Here is a 7,575-nt window from a genome sequence, read left to right as displayed (position 1 = left end):
TGTGGAAGTTGAGGACCCGGCCTCTGGCAACCAGGATGGTGCTCTGGGAATTGCAGATGGGAACAATGTGGCACTGACAGGAAGACAGACACACGGAAAGGATGGAAGACCACCCCAACCTCTCAGTTCCACTCAACTCACTCTAAACCAAGGGAATGGAAGTGGGAGAGGGATGAGTTTGCCAAGTGGTCCTGGAAGAGCTGAGCATACCTGCGGTTAAAAGTCACCGAGCCCGTCACGCCCACACACCCTCACTACAGTCATGCTATACTCCACAGCTAAACTGTGACACTCCTAGAGGAAAACAGATGAAATTCTTTCTGACCTTGAGTTCAGCAAAATTCCATCAATGTAACACCAAAATCGAAGTCTACTGAGAAAAACTGACAAACGGGCTTTATTAAAATATCTGATTCCCGGAAGACATGCACAAAGTATTTCCACATCACATGTCGTACCCAGGACCCACTAAGAGCTACAGAGCTGGAGTCTACAGTTGGGCTAATGATCACCACAAGTTCTTCACCCAGGGGGTACGGTGGCACATGAGCACAGAAAGCTGCAGGATGGCCTCGGCAGGCTGGAAACAGAGCCCCACGCCGCCACGGAAAGCTGCACCAGAGGGAAGCCTGAGGTCAGCATGGCCAATGGGAGGCTGGAGAGTGCGCACACCCCCCAAAAATCAGCCGGTTCTCTTCACGAGATACATCAAGACGGTGGTACATGGTGGCACACAGTCAGGCTTGGGCACGAAGTTGATGAGTTCAAGGACAGCCTGGGCCACAGAGCAAGATCTGGAATAAAGAAAGGTTTCATAAACACCCATCACTCAAGCAGCGCCAGTGCCCGCTGCCACCCAGGGGAAGGAAAACACATGCTCTCCTAACGTGGTGGAGGGAGGGTGCTCTCCCCAAGAGCAGTCCTCTCCAAACGACTAAGAGAGGAGCTGGCTGTGGGGACAGAGTCTCAGTGCTGAAAACTCACCTATGAATGTTCATGTCCCCTCACAGGAGAAGGAGAGCGGCACGAGCACCTCCACGTCTGCACACGGGTGAGTCAGAGCTTACTGGAGTCAGCCACAGCCCAAGACGCCAGGGGTCTCTTCACGTCAGGGTAGATGGAGACACGCATCCACGACGAGACGTGTCTAGTGCGGGGAAGCACTCACACTTCACCACAGAAGGTCCTCCTGCAGCCTCCCTGTGGGCTCCGTGCTGCCACAGAGACACCTGCTCACTCACACTGCACCACCCGTCCCCGAGGTCTGCCCCACTGCCACACCTTTTGCTCCTTCATGGATAACATGTTCAAGCTGGTGACTCTGTGGGCCCATTTTCTGGGTGGGTCCTGGGGTTCTGGTGGCCTCCTCATCTCCTCCCACTTCAGACCTTCCAGGAAGAGCCATCTGCCCTCTGGTCTAGCACCACTGTGTCCCTGAGGCTGGGCACTCTCTTAGCTGAGGTGTCCTCCCCTGCAGGCCTGATCTTTCTGGGTCAGGGCTCACGGGGACCTCCCTTCATGTTTTACCAACAGTGTCTTTTGATAACCTGGGCTTTATCTGCCATGGTTCTCAACTCTTCCAGCTTCTATCCATTACCCAATTCCAAAGCCATTTCCATGTTTATAGGTGGTTGTTAGAGCAGTCCCCACCCCACCCATTTCCTTGTATCAAAATATGTATCCCGTTGCTAAGGCTGCAGTCACAAAGTACCACCCACAGTGTGGCTGAAAGCAGCGGGTAGGTAGGGCTCAACCTCTGAGACCGGAAGCTCAAAGTCGAGCCTTCACCCGGCGGTTCCTTCTGAGGGTCTGAGGGAAGGCTTCACCAGAGAACATCTACACTTCCACGACCCTGCACCTCAAGGCCCCTCAGGGCCCTGTTCTCCCTGTGTCTCTTCACACCATCTTCTCTCTGTATGTGATGTCTCTGTGTCAAATCTGTCTTTCATAGACCACCAGTCATGCTGGATTAGGGCCAACCCTAATGACCTAATTCCATCTTGATACCTCTGTTCACCCTGTCTCCAAATAAGGGCACATTTGGGATCCTGAGGGTTAGACTCCAACACACCATTTCACACAAGGCAGGACTCAGTCTGTAATAGTGAGTATGTCATATGCTCCATGCTTCTTGATGTCTTTCCCTCAGGGCACAAGTATGTATGTATGTATTATGCTTATAATTTAAAAAGCTATGATAAAAACAGTTTTCATCTGTTTTAAACATTTAAGTGTTTGGATATGGCATTCCTAACCTGTAAAAACAACAAATTTCATCTAGAATTAATATAATTTTACATAAAATAAACTCATTTATTCAAATCCTCACAGACGAGTACACACACACATAACACACATGCATGCATGCACACACACACACACCCCTGCTCACAGCCCCCACCTCTCAGCTAGAGTCCCCTCCACCCTCCCGCAGGCCCTCCCCCAGCTCACTGGGGAACCCGACTGCTGAGCAGGCTGGGAGCACTGGCTCTGGTCCCTCAGGGAAGCGCCCTGCACACAGCAGCCCGGCCCTGCTCTGCGCCCCTCCATCCAGTGCCATGCCGGCCACAGCTCATGGGGGGACTCTGCCACCACCAGAGAAGGTTCTTCTACTGAGGGTGGAGCCATGGCCTTGCCAGGGAGGGGGACCAAGGGGCAGCAGCCCAGAGACAGGGACAGAGAGGGAGGACAGGTGAGGGAGGGTACTCTCTTGCCTGGCAGAGGGAAGACCCACGCACGAGTTTCTGTGAACTGCTCCAGCACCTTCTGGAGGCCCCAAGGCTCAGAGTGATTAAAACATGTGCCACCATGAGTCAGAGCACCCAGCTGGGTCCCTTCTTCCCATCCAGTCGCCCTGGATCACAGACGGACATTTACTTGGGGGGGGGCAGTGCCTGATTCTTAATTGTATCCATAACACACACTCGTGAACATCAAGCACAGCAGTGGTATGTAAGGTGCAACCCCTCCCCTTCCTTCCTGATGCCACTCAGCACCGAGGGTGGGTGCAGCCACAGGTGTCCTCCTGTTTGGAACACATAGTCACTCACACTGAGAGATTAAATTACACACAGGCATTCATCTGTACCTTCCTTTTTTGTTTTCTCCAAAATATAACATGGATAACTTTCTAGTTACTTATGGACACATTTTTTTTTTCTCATTAGGAACATCTACACTTCCATGGTATGAATACATTTTGATCCAATCACCCATTCTCTCTTGATGGACACTGAGATGATGGCTATGCTTGGCTTTTGAGAAGAGTTTGTAGACAAGTCTTTGTACCTACATTGTCAGTTCTGGTGGCTTGGTTTCTGAAGGATGTCTAAGTCAAAGGGTCTGTGCATCTTAATTTTTGTAGTGCAGGGGACAAAACCCAGGGCCTTGCACATCCACACCCTCTACCAAGGATCCACCCAGCCCAGGCCTGTGCATTTTCAATCTTCATAGTCTTTCTGATTACTTTCTAAAAAGGTCAGAGTATTTGGTAGTTTCACCCACCGCGTCACACTTTTCAGCACAAATACCAAAAGCATATGGAGTTTTATCCACACAAAACAAAGAACTGCATTGTGTGTGTTTCTCTTAATATGTAATGTACATCTTTTTACCTGTTTTGATCATGGCAAGTATTTTTTTAAATGTGAATTAGGTTTTCAAATATTCTGTCCACTTTTAGTGAGGCACTTTTGTGTATTTCTCATCAACTGTTAGATCTCAAATGCAGGTGAGGGATATGAATTCTAATTCTGAACTTTCAAACCTATTTCTTCCAGACTTTAGTATTTACTCTCCCTGTGGCCGAGGCCCCTCCTGCCTAGGCCTTCCCCAGTGCTGGAAGGAGAGGCAAGGCCACCACGCCTGGCCACGCTTTCATCTGGAGAACGGGGGCGCGGTGGCTTTGCAGCGTAGGGGTCATGAGCTGTTCCGGGCTCAGTCTGTTCAAGTCCCTTCTGACGAGGCCCCAGGCCGCGTCCTCCTGCTCGGTAACTCTCCTCTCGCCCGTTTCCACCTCCAAGCCGTCTGGGATCTGCCCGTGGTCAGGCCGCGGCCAGGCCTCCTGGGCTCCTTCCTGGCCTCGGCATGGACCTCACTCCCAGGTTCTCCCGTACAAGTCCACGTCATCTCCCCCAGACCTCGAGACCTGGGGCGGGGGCCCGAGTTCCGGTCACCGCCCGCCTCGCGGAGGTCCCCCCAGCCGCCCGCCCCAGCGGCGGGGCTCGGAACGCAGAGCTGGCCTCCCCGGAAGTTAGTATCCCTCCGCAGGACGCCGCCGGAAGTTAGGCGGACCCTCCCCACGCCTTAGCCGGAAGTCCCACCCCTCCCCCGGAACTCCGCGGGCGTGTCCCGCAGTGGGGGGCCGGCGCGGAGGTGCTCCCCGCGGGGCCCTGGTGCACGGGGCCCGGGACGCGCGCCTCGGCACCTTCTCGCGTGCGCGCGCCGCCTCGGGTGGGGTGCTCAGTCGGGGAGGGCGCTCAGTCGGGGACGGCGCTCAGTCGGGGGGGGGCGCTCAGTCGGGGAGGGCGCTCAGTCGGGGACGGCGCTCAGTCGGGGGAGGGCGCTCAGTCGGGGGGGGCGCTCAGTCGGGGGAGGGCGCTCAGTGGGGGGGGGCGCTCAGTCGGGGGGGGCGCTCAGTGGGGGGGGCGCTCAGTGGGGGGGGCGCTCAGTCGGGGGGGCGCTCAGTCGGGGGAGGGCGCTCAGTCGGGGGGGGGGCGCTCAGTGGGGGAGGGCGCTCAGTCGGGGGAGGGCGCTCAGTCGGGGGAGGGCGCTCAGTGGGGGGGGGGCGCTCAGTGGGGGGGGCGCTCAGTCGGGGGAGGGCGCTCAGTCGGGGGAGGGCGCTCAGTCGGGGGGGGCGCTCAGTCGGGGGAGGGCGCTCAGTGGGGGGGGGGGCGCTCAGTGGGGGGGGCGCTCAGTCGGGGGAGGGCGCTCAGTCGGGGTGGCGCTCAGTGGGGGGGCGCTCAGTCGGGGGGGGCGCTCAGTCGGGGGGGGGCGCTCAGTGGGGGGGCGCGCTCAGTCGGGGGAGGGCGTTCAGTCGGGGGGGGGCGCTCAGTCGGGGGGGCGCTCACTCGGGGAGGGCGCTCAGTCGGGGGAGGGCGCTCAGTCGGGGGAGGGCGCTCAGTCGGGGGAGGGCGCTCAGTCGGGGGGGCGCGCTCAGTCTGGGGAGGGCGCTCAGTCGGGGGAGGGCGCTCAGTCGGGGGGGGCGCTCAGTCGGGGGAGGGCGCTCAGTGGGGGGGGGGGCGCTCAGTGGGGGGGGCGCTCAGTCGGGGGAGGGCGCTCAGTCGGGGGAGGGCGCTCAGTCGGGGGGGGCGCTCAGTCGGGGGAGGGCGCTCAGTGGGGGGGGGGGCGCTCAGTGGGGGGGGCGCTCAGTCGGGGGAGGGCGCTCAGTCGGGGGGGGCGCTCAGTGGGGGGGCGCTCAGTCGGGGGGGGCGCTCAGTCGGGGGGGGGGCGCTCAGTGGGGGGGCGCGCTCAGTCGGGGGAGGGCGTTCAGTCGGGGGGGGGCGCTCAGTCGGGGGGGCGCTCACTCGGGGAGGGCGCTCAGTCGGGGGAGGGCGCTCAGTCGGGGGGGCGCGCTCAGTCTGGGGAGGGCGCTCAGTCGGGGGAGGGCGCTCAGTCGGGGGAGGGCGCTCAGTCGGGGGGGGGCGCTCAGTCGGGGGGGGGGCGCTCAGTCGGGGGGGGGGCGCTCAGTCGGGGGGGGGGCGCTCAGTCGGGGGGGGGCGCTCAGTCGGGGGGGGCGCTCAGTCGGGGGGGGCGCTCAGTGGGGGGGGGCGCTCAGTGGGGGGGGCGCTCAGTCGGGGGGCGCGCTCAGTCGGGAGGGGGCGCTCAGTGGGGGGGCGCTCAGTCGGGGGAGTCGGGGGTGGGCGCTCAGTCGGGGAGGGTGCTCAGTGGGGGGGGTAGGGGGGCGCTCAGTCGGGGGGTGGGCGCTCACTCGGGGAGGGGGCGCTCACTGGGGGGGCGCTCAGTGGGGGGGTTTCTCACGGGGGAGGCGCTCGGTGGGGGGGCGCTCAGTCGGGGAGGGCGCTCAGTGGGCCCCCCCTCAGTCGGGGGAGGGGCGCACAGTCGGGGGTGGGGGCGCACAGTCGGGGAGGGTGCTCAGTCGGGGAGCGTGCGCTGTGGGAGGGGAGCCGTGTCTTCCGCGGACCAGCAGGTCCTGCTGGGCCTCCCGGCGGCGGCGAGGGCGACAGGGTCCTGGAAGCTGGGCTCCAGGCGACCTGGGGGCAGCGTTTTGAGCCCGTGAGGAGCAGTTTGTCTCCCGCCTTCGCCATGACCTTGCAGACTTGCAGCTTCGTTCTCAGGATGACCAAATCAAAGAGAAACTTGAAAATCAAAATCCCCCAATGAAAAGTCACCTGCAGCCCACTGCCACAGAGCTGTGGCTGACATTTCCATCGGCATCTTTCAAGTCTTCCATTCTCATGATTTTTCTGTGCGATAAATGAATTTTTTTCTTTCATAAAATCATATTGCACAGTGCTTTACTAGCCTACTGTTGATACCTCTATTCTGTAGTTTTTCCTGTCTAATCCAAAGATATGAATGGTTTTAAAATATTCTATTTTTGTTGATTTTTTTTCATCTTTGTTGATTTTTTTTTTCATTTTCAATAGAGTCTTTATGTCTCCAACAGGAAATCATCTAAAGTTTATTGAAAACACTAGTGATGTGTAAACTGTGATATGAATGTCACGGCTTCTTTTGATGTGGTGGGCAGCAAAATACCAGCAGCCCTCTTCCAATTTGGGAAATGCTCTGGGCAACCTCTGATTTGGATGCAGACAGGTAAAGCATAGTTGGCCACTCACGAACTATCTTTGGCCCACCCCTGCCGTAGCGCGTCACACCTCAAGTCCTAAGATCATTGTGTATGTCTAAATCACGTGACATTATGCAGTGACAGGAGTGAGTGCCTGTGAAATACAAGTATGTCAGCCACAAGTGCTGCTCATTTAACTGTGTCTTTCCAGTGGTAGTTGGAATGCTCAGTGGGAGTATTACTTCTGGCCTCTTTATGAAATATAACCTGGACTGGACGTCTAGAATTGGACCAGATCTGAGGGCATTGTAAACAAGGAGTTGATGATATGTATGAAGATGCTTCTTGTCTAATTTTGAATACTTCCCAGTCAGCTGCTGTCCATTATGTGACTTGAGTTGGTTTTCCATTACAAAACAACCAACCACAAACACAATGGCATAGGTGACATTAGGCATCTCACAGTGCCCATGGGTCAGAAATCCCAGGGAGTGAAGCTGGATCACTTATTCTACAACTCACAAGACATTGGTATATTGCCAGAATTTCGTTCCATATTGGAGGTTGTAGGGCAGCTGTACTTATTTTGTTGTTGTTGTTCCGATTAGTTATACAGGACAGTAGAATGTATTTTGACATATCCTACAAAAATGATATCATACAAAACTTCTCAATCTTCCAGTTGTACGTGATGTAGAAGCACATCAGTCGTGTCATCATATAGGTACATAGGGTGATAATGTCCAATTCATTCTACTGTCTTCCTACCCTCATACCCCCACCCCTCCCTTCACTCTCCTCTGTCTAATCCAAAGTACCTC

General features: G+C 57.1%; 1 long non-coding RNA gene across 1 annotated transcript; it reads right to left on the bottom strand.

The window, feature by feature from the left end:
• Positions 1 to 457: 457 nt before the first annotated feature.
• LOC113176966 (uncharacterized) lies at positions 458 to 4,260 on the bottom strand. Its single transcript, XR_013343273.1, has 3 exons — positions 3,293 to 4,260; positions 985 to 1,214; positions 458 to 794 (listed from the first exon to the last, which is right to left on the bottom strand). It is a non-coding gene; the product is annotated as an uncharacterized LOC113176966 (long non-coding RNA).
• Positions 4,261 to 7,575: the final 3,315 nt, after the last annotated feature.

Source organism: Urocitellus parryii, chromosome 1 (assembly GCF_045843805.1).
Source record: "Urocitellus parryii isolate mUroPar1 chromosome 1, mUroPar1.hap1, whole genome shotgun sequence".
NCBI lineage: Eukaryota > Metazoa > Chordata > Mammalia > Rodentia > Sciuridae > Urocitellus > Urocitellus parryii.
Note: the sequence above shows the minus strand (reverse complement) of the source record. Positions and strands in the feature narration are given on the sequence as shown.